Source organism: Ranitomeya imitator, chromosome 4 (assembly GCF_032444005.1).
Source record: "Ranitomeya imitator isolate aRanImi1 chromosome 4, aRanImi1.pri, whole genome shotgun sequence".
Lineage (NCBI taxonomy): Eukaryota > Metazoa > Chordata > Amphibia > Anura > Dendrobatidae > Ranitomeya > Ranitomeya imitator.
This window is the reverse complement of record NC_091285.1, coordinates 287,299,810-287,316,013: the sequence shown is the minus strand read 5'-3', so window position 1 is coordinate 287,316,013 and position 16,204 is coordinate 287,299,810. Positions and strand designations below refer to the sequence as shown.

The window sequence follows — 16,204 nt, the reverse complement described above, 5'->3', positions numbered from 1 at the left end:
GCACAAATATGGTCTTCAAGGAAGAGTCATCAAAAGAAAACCTCTCCTGCATCCTCACCATAAAATTCAGTGTAAGGCCGGCCTCACACTAGCGTGTTTTACGGATGTAAGAGGTGCTGAAAATACAGATTGCATACGGTACAATGCTTCTCTATGCTCCAGCTGCTATCAGCCGTATTTTACTGATCTGTATTATACGGTCTTCTACGGCCGTAGAAAATCGCAGCATGCTGCGTTTGTCACCGCATTGCGCAAAAAATACGCCAATGAAAGTCTATGGGGGCCAGGAAAATACGGATTACACACGGACCAACAGTGTGACTTGCGAGAAATACGCAGCGGTGTTCTAGCGAAAAGCCGGTAATTCAGTGTGGTGTACAGTAAAATCACACTGACAGGTTAGAATAGAATAGCTATAATAAATGTCTACACATAGTATGGGGTATATATATATATATATATATATATATATGTCAGTGAGACACATATATGTATATATATTAATATTTCATACAGCGCTAGATAGCTAAAAAGCCGGTAATTCAATTGCCGAGCTTGGGAAAATATTCTGAAAAGTTCCCAGACTCGAGTTTATATGAGGACATCCAGCAGAGGGAGCATCACCGCGACTGAAGGTAAATACAGTTCATTGACCTACATTCCATTCATTCCCCCGGGGTTTACAGGCAGGAGCACAGCTGCATTAGCAGGCTTCTGCTTGTAAAATTAGTTAACCCCTTCAGATGGATTTACAGCCTGGGACGAGACTGATCATCGGAAGGTATGGAATATGGTTGTTTGTTTTTTTACATTTGTGCCAGGTGACAAGGGTCTTCAGGTGGATTACCAGTATAATAAAATACTAAAACAACCTGTGTATTTATTTCATTAAAAGACTTTGTAAGAATGTGTGTTTTTTTTAACCATTTCATACTATTGGATTAATAATGGATAGGTGTCATTATTGATGCCTCTCCATTATTAACTTGGCTTAATGTCACCTTACAATAGCAAGGTGACATTAACCCTTCATTACCCCATATCCCACCGCTACACGGGATGGGAAGAGAGTGGCCAAGTGCCAGAATAGGTGCATCTTCCAGATGTGCCTTTTCTGGGGTGGCTGGGGGCAGATGTTTTTAGCCGGGGGGGGAAGGGACAATAACCATGGACCCTCTCCAGGCTATTAATATCTGCCCTCAGTCACTGGCTTTACCACTCTGGCGGAGAAAATTGCGCGGGAGCCCATGCCAATTTTTTCCACGATTTAACCCTTAAATTTAATAGCTAGAGCGCCCAAATTTTGCACATACACACTACTAACATTAGTAGTGTGGAATATGCAAAAAAAAGGGATATGAGATGGTTTACTGTATGTAAACCATGTCTCATGTCAGGTTTGAGTAGGAGATAGCTTAAAAGCCGGTAATTCAATTGCCGGCTTTTCCTATCTAGCGCTGTATGATATATATATATATATATATATATATATATATATATATATATATATCTGTGTCTCACTGATATATCTATATATATATAATTGTCTAAGGGTTTTTCTGTCTGTCTGTCTGTCATGGAAATCCCGCGTCTCTGATTGGTCGAGACCGCCAGGCCTCGACCAATCTGCGACGGGCACAGTATCGACGTAGAAATCCCGCGTCTCTGATTGGTCAAGGCCGCCAGGCCTCGTCCAATCAGAGACGCGGGATTTCCAGGACAGACAGACAGACAAACAGACTGAAAAACCCTTAGACAATTATATATATATAGCCATATATTATGCCTTTAGTGGAACAAGTAATAGAATCTTTAATATTAATTGCCAATGATTGATTAAAGATTGAGGTTTGTTTTTTAGTACCCAGTTTTTTACAAGGAAAAAACCATTGGGGCGTTGGGATAAAAAGGAATTTTTCGTCTTCAAAGATCTACTGATCGTGGGGGCTATTACCGTATTTTCCGCTTTGTAAGACGCACTTTATTTCCCCCAAATTTGGGGGGGAAATGTGGGTGCGTCTAACAAAGCGGATATACCGCTTACCATTACAGGCTGGGAGGAGGGGGTGTCCGCCGCCGCTACCGCCTGCCGCCGCTGTCGTCCGCCGCCACTGCCGGGGTTGTCCGCTGCTGCCCCGGGTGATGCTGAAGGCTCCGGTGCTGCGGGGGGCTCTGGCGACATTTTGTGAAAGACCAGAGCCCCCCGGCAGTTCTTCCATGCGTTCCAGTATGACTAATTCCGGGAAAATGGCCGCCGGAATCTCGGGAGATGAGATTTCAGCGCTGAGATCTCATCTCTCGAGATTCCGGCGGCCATTTTCCCGGAGTTAGTTCCAGTATGACTGACTCCGGGAAAATGGCCGCCGGAATCTCGGGAGATGAGATTTCAGCGCTGAGATCTCATCTCTCGAGATTCCGGCGGCCATTTTCCCGGAATTAGTCATACTGGAACGCATGGAAGAACTGCCGGGGGGCTCTGGTCTTTCACAAAATGTCGCCAGAGCCCCCCGCAGCACCGGAGACAGCCCTACAGCACAGGAGCCCCCTGCAGACCCCTCATCCCAGCCTGCAGCAAAGGAGCCCCCTGCAGACCCCTCATCCCAGGCTGCAGCACAGGAGCCCCCCTGCAGCACAGGAGCCCCCTGCAGACCCCCTCATCCCAGCCTGCAGCAATGCTCCACTCCTGCCTCCGGCAACGAGCCTGGGACCCTGATCCACCACAACCACAACCCCTGGTAAGTAATAAGACGCATGGATTATAAGACGCCCCACCAATTTATTAAAAAATAGTTTTTTCCTATTTTTCTCCTCAAAATTTGGGGTGCGTCTTATAATCCGGAGCGTCTTACAAAGCGAAAAATACGGTATATTTCCCAAATTATTTGATTTTTGTAGACAAATCTCGGACACATTGGTAATGATTCTCCAATTACCTTATCCTCCTTCAGAATATTCCAAGGTCTGCTTCTGTGTGATTATTTTTTAAAGTTCACTGCTACGACCAGTAATAAAGAAATTAATTTTTTAGATTTAACAATTATGGTAGAGAATAGCACAATCCAGACTCAGATATATCACAAGCCCACCGATTCTAATAACTATATTTCCCTAGACAGCTGCCATCTTCCAAGTTGGCTCCTTAACGTCCTGAAGAGCCAATTCATAAGAGCCCATAGGAACTGTTCCAGGCCGGAAGACTATGACACAGAAGCAGACCTTCTAGTGGAGAGATTTGAAATCAAGGGATATGATAAGCTATTTTTAATGGAAACCAAAAGGCAGGTTGGAAGATATCCACGAGAAAAATTGTTGATTCAGAAGGATAAAAAAGAAAATATTAGTAAAAAAATGGGAAAATGGCGAAATCCCAATTATAACACAATATAATTCCAATAGCAAACTCCTAAATAAGATTGTCAGTAAACACTGGAATATTCTGAAGGAGGATAAGGTAATTGGAGAATCATTACCAATGCGTCCGAGATTTGTCTACAAAAAAGCAAATAATTTGGGAAATATAATAGCCCCCACGATCGGTAGATCTTTGAAGACGAAAAATCCCTTTTTATCCCAACGCCCCAATGGTTTTTTCCTTGTAAAAAATGCTTACCATGTAGAAAACTGGGTACTAAAAAACAAACCTCAATCTCTAATCAATCATCGGCAATTAATATTAAAGATTTTATTATTTGTTCCACTAAAGGAATATTATATGGCTTGACTTGTCCTTGTGGAAAATTATATATAGGCCGGACTATACGCCCAATGCATGTGAGGATCGGAGAGCACTTACGTAACATCAGCAACCAGTTTATGGGGCATCCTCTATCCCTGCATTTTGCAAAACACCATGGGGGCTCACTGAAGGACATTTCGGTCACTGGACTCAAAATAGTTAAAAAAGATTGGCGTGGGGGTAATTCATTCACCAAATGTCTCGGGCAGAAACCAAATGTATATTTGAGATGAATACCTTGGCACCGAACGATCTAAATAACAAAGTAGAACTGTTCGCCTTTAATTAACAATCGAGCAATAAGAGACCCGGCATCATATAAAAGGCACACACTATGCACACCGAACCATCCCTGCGGAAGGAATCAGAAATTCCAAAACGCGTAGGATAGTGTGGTTCTGTGTGCGCCCTGTAGCCGGTCACGTGAAGCTATCACGTGTCAGTGACGTCACGCAAGCGCCTGCAGCTACGCTGTAACTTGACGCCTCTACCCTTTGGATTGAGCCATTACTGCCAGTGCACGGCAGACTTGTATTTTCCAGGAGGCACGCCAGTCACCGGCCGGGACGGCGTCCTCCGGACAACTGCTTTTTCTTATTATTATCACCTACCACTTTCCGGCATTTGGCATTGTTGGGACAGAGAAATCACATAAGAAACCGAGCGCCACTTGAAGGACCTTCTAGGACGCAGGAGGCATCATTTGAATAGAGTCTAGAGGATCGAGGTAACCATCTACCAGCCCCCATGTTACTATCAGTGAGGGGTTAATACGGTGTTTCATTTATTTATGTTTTTAACTGAATTTTTTGCGCAAATATTCAAAATATTTTTTATAAAGTTGAAAAGAGGATGGTTTCTACAAATGAATAAAGATCCCAAAGACACATCAAAATCTACAATAGACTACCTGAAGGTTTTACACCGAACCTCACAGTCCTCTGATCTGAACATCATTGAAAAAATTGAAAAAAGAAAAGAAAAAGAGATTGAATTTGTTTGCTTCACTACTATGCATGAGTTGTATTGGGATTTGCACCTCTGCCCCATTCTCTTAAGTAAATCTGAGTCACAGTACCAGACACAGCATGGAAAAGAGCGTCACAGTTCTAGATAAATAGGAAGATTTCTGATCTCCATAAACCCCTTTAAGGGGTTGTCCACTACGGTGGCTGAACTGACCAGTTATGCCCAGGAACTGCACATCCGCCACCTATTGATTTGAATACGGAGCAGATGTGCAGTACCCGACCCCTGCCACTTATACAGTAGATTGAGCTGTGCAGCTCCATAAGTGGTCAGTTCTGGCGGCTGAAACAGAGAGCAGCAAATCGGCAGGGGTAGCAGGTGTCGCACCCCCACCGATCAGAAATTAATGACCTACTCTAGGATAAGTCATCAATGTTAAAGTGGTGGACAACCTTTTTAACCCCTTCCCGACCTGTGACACAGCGTATGCGTCATGAAAACCGGTGCCAATCCGACCTGTGACACATATGCTGTGTCACAGAAAGATAGCGTCCCTGCAGATCGGGTGAAAGGGTTAACTCCAATGTCACCCGGCCTGCAGGGACAGGGGGAGTGGTAGTACAGCCCAGGGGGGGTGGCTTCACCTCCCCCCCCCGTGGCTACGATTGCTCTGATTGGCTGTTGAAAGTGAAACTGCCAATCAGAGCGATTTGTAATATTTCACCTATGAAAAGTGGTGAAATATTACAATCCAGCCATGACCGATGCTGCAATATCATCGGCCATGGCTGGAAACACTGGTCTGCCCCCCCCCCCACCCCACCGATCGCCCCCCCAAGCCACCGATCTGTCCTGTGCACTGCTCTGCTCCCCTCCGTCCTCCTGTCCACTCCCCCCGTGCTCTTGTCCGCTCCCCCCGTGCTCCAAACCAACCCCCCTGCACTCCGATCCACCCCCCGTGCTCCGATCCACCCCCTGTGCTCCAATCCACCCCCCATGCTCCGATCCACCCTCCCACCCTCCGATCCACCCGCCAATGCTCCGATCCACCCCCCCTTGCTCCCCCCCACCCCATCATACTTACCGAGCCTCCCAGGGTCCGTCCGTCTGTCTTCTCCATGGGCGCCGCCATCTTGCAAAATGGCGGGCGCATGCGCAGTGCGCCCGCCGAATCTGCTGTCCGGCAGATTCGTTCCATGTACATTTTGATCACTGTGATAAAACCTATCACAGTGATCAAAAGAAAAAAAATAGTAAATGACCCCACCCCCCCCTTTGTCACCCCTGTTATGACCTGGTGGTTAGGAGCACCAGGAATGACCTGATGGTTAAACTCACAGGACAAGATCTGGGAAGTGGGAACTTTGCTGACCGCAATCCCTAATCCTATCGCACACACTAGAAATAGCCGTGGAGCGTACCTAACAGGCCTAGACGCCTCGGCACAGCCTAACAACTAGCTAGCCCTAGAGATAGAAAATAAAGCCTACCTTGCCTCAGAGAAATTTCCCCAAAGGAAAAGGTAGCCCCCCACAAATATTAACTGAGTTAAGATGAAAGTCACAAACACAGAAATGAAACAGGTTTAGCAAAGGGAGGCCAGACTAACTAAATAGACAGAGGATAGGAAAGGTATCTTTGCGGTCAGCACAAAAAACCACGCAGAGTGTGCAAAAAGACCCCCGCACCGACTTACGGTGCGGAGGCGCCACCCTGCATCCCAGAGCTTCCAGCTAGCAAGACAAAATCATGAAAGCAAGCTGGACTAGAAAACCATGAACAGAAAATAACAAACGGGGACTTAGCTTCTTGCAGGAAGAGACAGGTCTCCAGAAAGATCCAAGAGCGAACTGAACCAGCACAGGAACATTGACAGCTGGCTGGAGTAACGATCTGAGTGGAGTTAAATAGAGCAGCCAACCAAAGGATAAACCACGTCACCTGTGTAAGGAACCTCAGAAGCAGCAGCTTCACTCATAGCCACCAGAGGGAGTCCATGGACAGAACTCGCCGAAGTACCATTCACGACCACAGGAGGGAGTTCGACAACAGAATTCACAACAGTACCCCCCCCCCTTGAGGAGGGGTCACCGAACCCTCACCAGAGCCCCCAGGCCAATCAGGATGAGCCAAATGAAAGGCACGAACTAGATCAGCAGCATGAACATCAGAGGCAAAAACCCAGGAATTATCTTCCTGACCATAACCCTTCCACTTGACCAGGTACTGGAGTTTCCGTCTCGAAACACGAGAATCCAAAATCTTCTCCACCACATACTCCAACTCCCCCTCGACCAACACCGGGGCAGGAGGATCAACGGAGGGAACCATAGGCGCCACGTATCTCCGTAACAACGACCTATGGAACACATTATGAATGGCAAAAGAAGCTGGAAGGTCCAAACGAAATGACACAGGATTAAGAACTTCAGAAATCTTATATGGCCCAATAAAACGAGGCTTAAACTTAGGAGAGGAAACCTTCATAGGAACATGACGAGATGACAACCAAACCAAATCCTCAACACGAAGTCGGGGACCAACACAGCGCCGGCGGTTAGCGAAACGTTGTGCCTTCTCCTGGGACAATGTCAAATTGTCCACCACATGAGTCCAAATCTGCTGCAACCTGTCCACCACCGTATCCACACCAGGACAGTCCGAAGGCTCAACCTGCCCTGAAGAGAAACGAGGATGGAAACCAGAATTACAGAAAAAAGGAGAAACTAAAGTAGCCGAGCTGGCCCGATTATTAAGGGCGAACTCAGCTAAAGGCAAGAAGGACACCCAATCATCCTGATCAGCAGAAACAAAGCATCTCAGATATGTTTCCAAAGTCTGATTAGTTCGTTTGGTTTGGCCATTAGTCTGAGGATGGAAAGCCGAAGAAAAAGACAAATCAATGCCCATCTTAGCACAAAAGGACCGCCAAAACCTCGAAACAAACTGGGAACCTCAGTCCGAGACGATGTTCTCTGGAATGCCATGCAAACGAACCACATGCTGGAAAAACAATGGCACCAAATCAGAGGAGGAAGGCAATTTAGACAAGGGTACCAAATGGACCATCTTAGAGAAGCGATCACAAACCACCCAAATGACCAACATCCTTTGAGAAACAGGGAGATCAGAAATAAAATCCATGGAAATATGCGTCCAGGGCCTCTTTGGGACCGGCAAGGGCAAAAGCAACCCACTGGCACGAGAACAGCAGGGCTTAGCCCGAGCACAAGTCCCACAGGACTGCACAAAAGAACGCACATGCCGTGACAAAGAAGGCCACCAAAAGGATCTAGCCACCAAATCTCTGGTACCAAAGATTCCAGGATGACCAGCCAACACCGAACAATGAACCTCAGAGATAACTCTACTAGTCCATCTATCAGGGACAAACAGTCTCTCCGCTGGACAACGGTCAGGTCTATCAGCCTGAAACTTCTGCAGCACGCGCCGCAAATCAGGAGAGATGGCAGACAAAATTAGCCCCTCTTTAAGAATACCCGCCGGCTCCGGAACACCCGGAGAGTCAGGCAAAAAACTCCTTGACAGGGCATCAGCCTTCACATTCTTAGATCCCGGAAGGTATGAAACCACAAAATCAAAACGGGAGAAAAAGAGCGACCATCGAGCCTGTCTAGGATTCAACCGTTTGGCAGACTCGAGATAAGTCAAATTCTTGTGATCCGTCAAGACCACCACGCGATGTTTAGCTCCTTCAAGCCAATGTCGCCACTCCTCGAATGCCCACTTCATGGCCAACAACTCTCGATTGCCAACATCATAATTGCGCTCAGCAGGCGAGAATTTTCTAGAAAAGAAGGCACATGGTTTCATCACCGAGCCATCAGAACTTCTTTGCGACAAAACAGCCCCTGCTCCAATCTCAGAAGCATCAACCTCGACCTGAAACGGGAGCGAAACATCTGGTTGGCACAACACAGGGGCAGAGGAAAAACGACGCTTCAACTCCTGAAAAGCCTCTACAGCCGCAGATGACCAATTGACCACATCAGCACCTTTCTTGGTCAAATCAGTCAATGGTTTAGCAATACTAGAAAAATTAGCGATGAAGCGACGGTAAAAATTAGCAAAGCCCAGGAACTTCTGCAGGCTCTTCACAGATGTCGGCTGAATCCAATCATAAATGGCCTGAACTTTAACAGGGTCCATCTCGATAGTAGAAGGGGAAAAAATGAAACCCAAAAATAAAACCTTCTGAACTCCAAAGAGACACTTTGACCCCTTCACAAACAAGGAATTAGCACGAAGGACCTGGAACACCATTCTGACCTGCTTCACATGAGACTCCCAATCATCCGAAAAGACCAAAATGTCATCCAAATATACAATCATGAATCTATCCAGGTACTCTCGAAAGATGTCATGCATAAAGGACTGAAACACAGATGGAGCATTAGAAAGCCCGAATGGCATAACCAAGTACTCAAAATGGCCCTCGGGCGTATTAAATGCTGTTTTCCATTCATCGCCCTGTTTAATTCGCACAAGATTATACGCCCCTCGAAGATCTATCTTGGTGAACCAACTAGCCCCCTTAATCCGAGCAAATAAATCAGACAGCAGCGGCAAAGGATACTGAAATTTGACTGTGATCTTATTAAGAAGGCGGTAATCAATACAAGGTCTCAAAGAGCCATCCTTCTTGGCCACAAAAAAGAACCCTGCTCCCAATGGTGAAGACGACGGGCGAATATGACCCTTCTCCAAGGACTCCTTTATATAACTCCGCACAGCGGCGTGTTCTGGCACTGATAAATTGAACAGTCGACCCTTAGGAAACTTACTACCAGGAATCAAATCAATAGCACAATCACAATCCCTACGAGGAGGTAGGGCACCGGATTTGGGCTCATCAAATACATCCCGGTAATCCGACAAAAACTCAGGGACTTCAGAAGGAGTGGAAGACGAAATTGACAGCAATGGAACATCACCATGTATCCCTTGACAACCCCAGCTGGACACAGACATTGATTTCCAATCCAATACTGGGTTGTGGACCTGTAGCCATGGTAACCCCAAAACGACCACATCATGCAGATTATGCAACACCAGAAAGCGAATATCCTCCTGATGTGCAGGAGCCGTGCACATGGTCAAATGAGTCCAGTACTGAGGCTTATTCTTGGCCAAAGGCGTAGCATCAATTCCTTTCAATGGAATAGGATACTGCAAGGGCTCCAAGAGAAAACCACAGCGCCTGGCAAACTCCAAATCCATCAAGTTCAGGGCAGCGCCTGAATCCACAAATGCCATAACAGAATAGGACGACAGAGAGCAAATCAGAGTAACGGACAAAAGAAATTTAGACTGTACAGTACCAATGGTGGCAGACCTAGCGAACCGCTTAGTGCGCTTAGGACAATCGGAGATAGCATGAGTGGATTCACCACAGTAAAAACACAGCCCATTCCGACGTCTGTGTTCTTGCCGTTCAGCTCTGGTCAAAGTCCTATCACACTGCATAGGCTCAGGCCTATGCTCAGAGAATACCGCCAGATGGTGCACAGCTTTGCGCTCACGCAAGCGCCGATCGATCTGAATGGCCAAGGACATAGACTCATTCAGACCAGCAGGCGTGGGAAATCCCACCATGACATCCTTAAGGGCTTCAGAAAGACCCTTTCTGAAAATTGCCGCCAGGGCACACTCATTCCACTGAGTAAGCACAGACCACTTTCTAAACTTCTGACAGTACACCTCCGCTTCATCCTGACCCTGACACAAAGCCAGCAAAATTTTCTCTGCCTGATCCACTGAATTTGGTTCATCATAAAGCAATCCAAGCGCCAGAAAAAACGCATCAACATCATGCAATGCAGGATCTCCTGGCGCAAGGGAAAATGCCCAGTCTTGAGGGTCACCACGCAACAACGAAATAATGATTTTTACTTGTTGAACGGGGTCACCAGAGGAGCGGGGTTTCAAAGCTAGAAACAGTTTACAATTGTTTTTGAAATTCAGGAACTTAGATCTATTCCCAGAAAATAAATCAGGAATAGGCATTCTAGGCTCTAACATCGGATTCTGAACCACAAAATCTTGAATGTTTTGTACCCTTGCAGTGAGATGATCCACACAAGAGGACAGACCTTGAATGTCCATCTCTACACCTGTGTCCTGAACCACCCAAAGGTCTAGGGGAAAAGAAAGACAAAACACAGTGCAAAGAAAAAAAAATGGTCTCAGAGCTTCTCTTATCCCTCTATTGAGATGCATTAATACTTTGGGCCAGCTGTACTGTTATGACCTGGTGGTTAGGAGCACCAGGAATGACCTGATGGTTAAACTCACAGGACAAGATCTGGGAAGTGGGAACTTTGCTGACCGCAATCCCTAATCCTATCACACACACTAGAAATAGCCGTGGAGCGTACCTAACAGGCCTAGACGCCTCGGCACAGCCTAAGAACTAGCTAGCCCTAGAGATAGAAAATAAAGCCTACCTTGCCTCAGAGAAATTTCCCCAAAGGAAAAGGCAGCCCCCCACAAATATTAACTGTGAGTTAAGATGAAAGTCACAAACACAGAAATGAAACAGGTTTAGCAAAGGGAGGCCAGACTAACTAAATAGACAGAGGATAGGAAAGGTATCTTTGCGGTCAGCACAAAAACTACAAAAGACCACGCAGAGTGTGCAAAAAGACCCCCGCACCGACTCACGGTGCGGAGGCGCCACCCTGCATCCCAGAGCTTCCAGCTAGCAAGACAAAATCATGAAAGCAAGCTGGACTAGAAAACCATGAACAGAAAATAACAAACAGGGACTTAGCTTCTTGCAGGAAGAGACAGGTCTCCAGAAAGATCCAAGAGCGAACTGAACCAGTACAGGAACATTGACAGCTGGCATGGAGTAACGATCAGAGTGGAGTTAAATAGAGCAGCCAACCAAAGGATAAACCACGTCACCTGTGTAAGGAACCTCAGAAGCAGCAGCTTCACTCACAGCCACCAGAGGGAGTCCATGGACAGAACTCGCCGAAGTACCATTCACGACCACAGGAGGGAGTTCAACAACAGAATTCTCAACACACCCCTATAGGTAGGGACAATAATAAAATAAATAAAAAAAATTTTTCACTAAGGTTGGGGTTAGAACTAGGGTTAGGGTTAGGGTTTCGGTATGTGCACACGTATTCTGGTTCTCTGCGGATTTTTCCGCAGCGGATTTGATAAATCCGCAGTGCTAAACCGCTGCAGATTTATCGCGGATTTACCGCAGTTTTTCTGCACATTTCACTGCGGCTTTACAACTGCGATTTTCTATTGGAGCAATTGTAAAACCGCTGCGGAATCCGCAGAAAGAAGTGACATGTTGCGGAATGTAAACCGCTGCGTTTCCGTGCAGTTTTTCTGCAGCATGTGTACAGCGATTTTTGTTTCCCATATGTTTACATTGAACTGTAAACTCATGGGAAACTGCTGCGGATCCGCAGCGTTTTCCGCAGCGTGTGAACATACCTTTAGAATTAGGCTATGTGCACACGGTGCGGATTTGGCTGCGGATCCGCAGCGGATTGGCCGCTGCGGATTCGTAGCAGTTTTCCATCAGCTTTACAGTTCCATGTAAACCTATGGAAAACCAAATCCGCTGTGCCCATGGTGCGGAAAATACCACGCGGAAACGCTGCGTTGTATTTTCCGCACCATGTCAATTCTTTGTGCGGATTCCGCAGCGTTTTACACCTGTTCCTCAATAGGAATCCGCAGGTGAAATCCGCACAAAAAACACTGGAAATCCGCGGTAAATTCGCAGGTAAAACACAGTGCCTTTTACCCGTGGATTTTTCAAAAATGGTGCTGAAAAATCTCACACTAATACGCAACGTGGGCACATAGCCTTAGAGTTAGGGTTGGAATTAGGGTTGTGGTTAGGGTTATGGCTACAGTTGGGATTAGGGTTAGGGGTGAGTTGGGGTTAGTGTTGGATTTAGAATTGAGGGGTTTCCACTGTTACGGCACAACAGGGGTCTCCAAACGCAACGTGGCGCCACCATTGATTCCAGCCAATCTTGTATTCAAAAAGTCAAATGGTGCTCCCTCACTTCCAAGCCCCGACGTGTGCCCAAACAGTGGTTTACCCCCACATATGGGGTACCAGCATACTCAGGACAAACTGCGCAACAATTACTGAGGTCAAATTTCTCCTGCTACCTTTTTGAAAATAAAAAATTGCTTGCTAAAACATCATTTTTGAGGAAAGAAAAATTACTTTTTATTTTCACGGCTCTGCGTTGTAAACATCTGTGAAGCACTTGGTGGTTCAAAGTGCTCACCACATATCTAGATAAGTTCCTTTGGGGGTCTAGTTTCCAAAATGGGGTCACTTGTGGGGGGTTTCTACTGTTTAGCCACATCATGGTCTCTGCAAACGCAACGTGACGCCCGCAGAGCATTCCATCAAAGTCTGCATTTCAAAACATCACTACTTCACTTCCGAGCCCCGGCATGTGCCCAAACAGTGGTTTACCCCCACATATGGGGTATCAGCGTACTCAGGAGAAACTGGACAACAACTTTTGGGGTCAAATTTCTCCTGTTACCCTTGGTAAAATAAAAAATTGCGGGCTAAAAAATCATTTTTGAGAAAAGAATTTTTTTTTTTTATTTTCATGGCTCTGCGTTATAAACTTCTGTGAAGCACTTGGGGGTTCAAAGTGCTCACCACACATCTATATTAGTTCCTTTGGGGGTCTAGTTTCCAAAATGGTGTCATTTGTGGGGGATCTCCAATGTTTAGGCACACAGGGGCTCTCCAAACGTGACATGGTGTCCGCTAATGATTGGAGCTAATTTTCCATTTAAAAAGCCAAATGGCGTGCCTTCCCTTCCGAGCCCTGCTGTGTGCCCAAACAGTGGTTTACCCCCACATATGGGTATCAGCGTACTCAGGAAAAACTGGACAACAACATTTGGGGTCCAATTTCTCCTATTACCCTTGGCAAAATAGGAAATTCCAGGCTAAAATATCATTTTTGAGGAAAGAAAAATTATTTTTTATTTTCATGGCTCTGCGTTATAAACTTCTGTGAAGCACCTGGGGGGTTTAAAGTGCTCAATATGCATCTAGATAAGTTCCTTGGGGGGTCTAGTTTCCAGAATGGGGTCAATTGTGGGGGAGCTCCAATGTTTAGGCACACAGGGGTTCTCCAAATGTGACATGGTGTCCGCTAACAATTGGAGCTAATTTTCCATTCAAAAAGTCAAATGGCGCGCCTTCCCTTCCGATCTCTGCCGTGTGCCCAAACAGTGGTTTACCCCCACATATGAGGTATCGGCGTACTCGGGAAAAATTGCCCAACAAATTTTAGGATCCATTTTATCCTATTGCCCATGAGAAAATGAAAAAATTGAGGCGAAAAGAAATGTTTTGTGAAAAAAAAAGTACTTTTTCCTTTTTACGGATCAATTTGTGAAGCACTTGAGGGTTTAAAGTGCTCACTAGGCATCTAGATAAGTTCCTTGGGGTTTCCAGTTTCCAAAATGGGGTCACTTGTGGGGGAGCTCCAATGTTTAGGCACACAGGGGCTCTCCAAACGCGACATGGTGTCCGCTAATGATGGAGATAATTTTTCATTCAAAAAGTCAAATGGCGCTCCTTCCCTTCCGAGCCTTACCATGTGCCCAAACAGTGGTTTACCCCCACATATGAGGTATCAGCGTATTCAGGACAAATTGGCCAACAACTTTCGTGGTTCAGTTTCTCCTTTTACCATTGGGAAAATAAAAAAATTGTTGCTAAAATATCATTTTTGTCACTAAAAAGTTAAATGTTCATTTTTTCCTTCCATGTTGCTTCTGCTGCTGTGAAGCACCTGAAGGGTTAATAAACTTCTTGAATGTGGTTTTGTGCACCTTGAGGGGTGCAGTTTTTAGAATGGTGTCACTTTTGGGTATTTTCAGCCATATAGACCCCTCAAACTGACTTCAAATGTGAGGTGGTCCCTAAAAAAATGGTTTTGTAAATTTCGTTGTAAAAATGAGAAATCGATGGTCAAATTTTAACCCTTATAACTTCCTAGCAAAAAAAATGTTTCCAAAATTGTGCTGATGTAAAGTAGACATGTGGGAAATGTTATTTATTAACTATTTTGTGCCACATAACTCTCTGGTTTAACAATAAAAATTCAAAATGTGAAAATAGCGAAATTTTCAAAATTTTCGCCAAATTTCCGTTTTTATCACAAATAAACGCAGAATTTATTGACCTAAATTTACCACTAACATGAAGCCCAATATGTCACGAAAAAACAATCTCAGAACCGCTAGGATCCGTTGAAGCGTTCCTGAGTTATTACCTCATAAAGGGACACTGGTCAGTATTGCAAAAAACGGCCAAGTCATTAAGGTCAAAATAGGCTGGGTCATGAAGGGGTTAACTTGTCAAATGTATATGAATAGATCACCTATACATTTGGGTTTGTTACAGAATTCATTTGGATGTCTACAACAGTAGCTATAAAAAAGTATCTTTCTGATGCATCTAATGTTGGGAATGTCTGTCCACAGAAAATAAAATAAACAACAAACACAACTAGAAATTATAAAGAGGGCAATATATTCTTTAACCCATGCACAATAGTTTCAAATGACAAACTCTAGAACTGATCCTAATAAGGCAAATTATTTCATGTACAAACATTTATCATCCGTAACTTTCACATATTATCGAACGTCCAACATATTTACACTTTTATGATAAAAATGAAGCAAATATAGCAATTCAAAGGATTTTGATGCATTGTAATAGATTGGTAAATTTCCAGAAATGGTGTAATGTTTATGACCAGATTTATGTATGAACTGCTACTATTAGGATAAGTCATGAAGAGCTGTAAAGTCACGCAGAAAGAAGAAGTGCCTTTAGATTTAAAAATGAACAAGGTCTTATTATCAAGCATCTACTGCACAATAAACTCACCTTTCCAATCAGCAGCAATCAATGCAACCACAGAAACTTAAAAGATGTAACCTAATGTTTAAAAAACAAACAAAGAGAAACGCTTCACAATAAAGCTCAGTAGAATGTTTTTCCTCAATGTCACCTGGAGAGAAAACTTGTCAGACTGGTTTTTCAGAATGTAAGCACTTTATAGAGAACTAGCTGAAGAGCCCGGGGTTGCCTGGGCATAGTAAATATCTGTGGTTAGTTATAGCACCTCACTTCTCTTATTTTCCCATCACGCCTCTCATTTTCCCCCTCACATCTTTCATTTTCCCCCTCACATTTCTCATTTTCTCCCTCACACCTCTCATTCCCCCCTAATACTTGGCATTTCGACCTCACATCTGTCATTTTCATATCACTCCTCTATTTCCCCTCACTCCTCTCATTTTGCACTCACACCTTTTCAATTTCACCTCACACCCCTCATTTTCACCTCACACCTCTCATTTTCCCCTCAGTATATACATGTTTGTCTTCTCCCTTATATATAGTATACACCTGTATGTCATCTCCTGTATATAGTATATCCC

At 44.9% G+C, this 16,204-nt stretch overlaps 1 protein-coding gene across 1 annotated transcript in view; it reads right to left on the bottom strand.

Annotated features, from left to right (window-relative positions):
• TMEM117 (transmembrane protein 117) overlaps positions 1-15,777 on the bottom strand; it is a 629,598-nt gene extending 613,821 nt beyond the window's left edge. Inside the window, exon 1 of the mRNA XM_069764733.1 lies at positions 15,648-15,777. The gene's annotated coding sequence lies outside the window, so the exon portion shown is untranslated. The remainder of the gene's footprint in view (positions 1-15,647) is intronic.
• Positions 15,778-16,204: the final 427 nt, after the last annotated feature.